The sequence below is a fragment of the Opisthocomus hoazin genome, unplaced genomic scaffold (genome assembly GCF_030867145.1).
Source record: "Opisthocomus hoazin isolate bOpiHoa1 unplaced genomic scaffold, bOpiHoa1.hap1 HAP1_SCAFFOLD_84, whole genome shotgun sequence".
Lineage (NCBI taxonomy): Eukaryota > Metazoa > Chordata > Aves > Opisthocomiformes > Opisthocomidae > Opisthocomus > Opisthocomus hoazin.
Genome location: NW_027448727.1, coordinates 432,501 through 435,000, shown reverse-complemented (window position 1 = coordinate 435,000; position 2,500 = coordinate 432,501). Strand labels below are relative to the sequence as shown.

The 2,500-nt window shown below is 79.5% G+C and overlaps 1 non-coding gene across 1 annotated transcript; it reads right to left on the bottom strand.

Moving 5' to 3' along the window:
- Positions 1-71: 71 nt before the first annotated feature.
- Positions 72-224, bottom strand: LOC142359123 (5.8S ribosomal RNA). Its single transcript, XR_012762102.1, has one exon. It is a non-coding gene; the product is annotated as a 5.8S ribosomal RNA (ribosomal RNA).
- Between the last annotated feature and the right edge of the window lie 2,276 nt (positions 225-2,500).

Below are 2,500 nucleotides of genomic sequence, written 5' to 3'. Positions count from 1 at the left end.
GGCCCGACGGCCCCCCCCCCCCGCGCTGGGGCGGGGGGGCTCGGCGGCGCAGACGGCGATTGATCGTAAAGCGACGCTCAGACAGGCGTAGCCCCGGGAGGAACCCGGGGCCGCGAGTGCGTTCGAAGTGTCGATGATCAATGTGTCCTGCAATTCACATTAATTCTCGCAGCTAGCTGCGTTCTTCATCGACGCACGAGCCGAGTGATCCACCGCTAAGAGTTGTCTCGGTTTCGGCACCGCCCCGCGCGCGCGGAGGGGCCGGGACCGCTCGCCGAGAGCGGCCCCTTCTCTGAGGACGGCCGGACCGACCGCCGGCCCCGCCGCCGCCCACCCCCCTCCGCACGCGCGGAGGGGGCGCGGCGCGGCGGCGCGACGCGGCGCGACGGAGAGGCCCTCGCCTCGGCTTGACCGTACGAGCACAGGGGAAACGGAAAACAACGGAAAACCCCGAGCGGCCAAAGGGCGGGGGAGCCCGCGCTCCCGACCGACCCTGGGGAAACGTACGCAACACACACACCCTTGGCGCGCTTCGGGGGCGGCCCAGGCGCCCGGGCTCGGACCGGCCTCCCCCCGGAGGCTACGGCACGCCCGGCCGCGACGCCTGCCCGCCTTCGCTCGGGAGCCGGACGCCCGGCTGCGCCCGCGCTGCGACGAGCCGGCTCCGCCCACCACGGTCGCCTCTCGCCCCGCCGGCGAACCTCGGCGCCGACGCCGCCTTCCACCGACGCCGGAGGAAGCGCGGCCGGCCACTGGAGCGCGAGCCGGCGACGCGCGGCCGCCCACCGGCCCGCGCCGGATGGGCGAACCCGGCCACCCCGCCCGGCGGCGGCGGCCGCCACCGCCGCCGCGAAAACCGCCGCCGCAGCCGCTTCTCGCCTCGGCCCCCTGGGGCCGCCGGCACGGCCCCAGCGGAAAGGCGGACGGCGCTGAGCGCGGGGGGCGGCTCCCACTCTCCCCGTTTCCACGCGAAGACCCGGAGCGGGACGCCCCCGCGCCGCGCGCCCGCCCTCGAGACGGAAGCGACGGGCGGGGAAACGCGGGACGGGACGGCCGCCAGCGGATGCGGCCGGGGAACCCTCCCGGACGACCCGACGGACGACCGGCACCGACCGGCACGCCGAGCGGCGCCGCCGCCGCTCGGCCTGGGGGGGTGTGGCTCGCCCCCCCCTTTCTTTCCCTGGGCGCCGAGGGCGGGGCGAGGAGCGGGAGAGGGGAGCGCGGCGCGCCCCGAGCGCGGCCGCAGCGCGAGCGTCCAAAGGCGCGGGGCGGCCCCCCGGCGGCCGCCCCCCCCCGCGGGGGCTCGCCGCGCCTTTCTTTCCCCCGGCGCGGAGCCCGCGCTCCGGCCGGCGGGTGGCCCCGTTTGCGAGGGCGGGCAGGTCGGCCGCGGCCGACCCGCGCCGCGGTCTCTCCGCCGAGACCGGCCCGCGGAGAGGGGGGGCAGGTTGGGGCAGCGAGACGCCCCCCCTTCTCCGGCACGGCGGCCCGCGGGGGCGGACGCCCCCCCCGCGGCTCGCGCCGTGCCGCTCGAGTCTTTAAACCGCCGCCCGGCTCCTTTGGCCTTTGACCCCCGGACTCGGCCGAGGGAGGGCCGCCGAAGCGCGGACGCTAGGTACCTGGCCCTGGGGTGAGGGAAACGACCTGCATGGCCCCGCGGGGGTGCCTCCCCCGGCTGCCGCCCTCGGGGGAGCGTCCGCCCGCGGGGGCGCGCCCGGCATCCGCCGCCACCACCTCGTCCTCCTTAGCCCCGGGGCCCGGGGTTTCCCTCGATAGCCCGGCGCTGCGCCCGGGGGGAGAGACGTGGCTCGGGCCGCCCGCTCGCGCGGGACGCGACCCGGCCGGGGGGGGGCCTCGCCCGCCCCGGGCGGCGCCAGCGGCCGAGACCGTGCTCGCGCCCCCCCCTTCCCGCCACGGCTCCCTCTTCGAGAGGCAGCCGTGCCGGGTCGGAGGGGAGGTTCGCGGGTCCGGCCGCCGCGCCGCCCGAAACGCCGTGCGCACACCCGCGCCACGGCCCGGAACGCCCGGAGACAGCCCTGTCCCGCGCGCGGGGGGGTAGACGGCGCCGCCGCCGGCGCCGCCCCACCCCCCCCCCAGGAGCTGCCGCCCCCCGAAGACGGCGACACCCCTCGGCTGTCGCGCTTGCGGCCCCCGGTGCCGCCGCCGTCGCTCGACGCTCGCCCCCCGGCCCGCCGAGCAGGCCGGTGCTCTGCCGGCCGCGCTCGCCGCGTTGCCCCGCCGGCATCCCCCCCTCTTGCTTCCCGCGCAGACGCGGGAAGCGGGGAGCCGGCGGGGGCGCGGCGTCCGCGGCCGACAGGTCGACGCACCCGCGCGCGTCGGAGGACGAGCCGCACGAGACGACGGCGGCGGCGGGCGACAGGACGAGGAGAGCGCCTCCGGGGAGCGGCGGGGGGAGGGGACGCCCCCTCCCCCTCCCTCACGCACGCACGCGGCTCCCGCGCGGGAGCCGGGCCTTTCCGGGCGAACTCAGGAACGTGCGAGC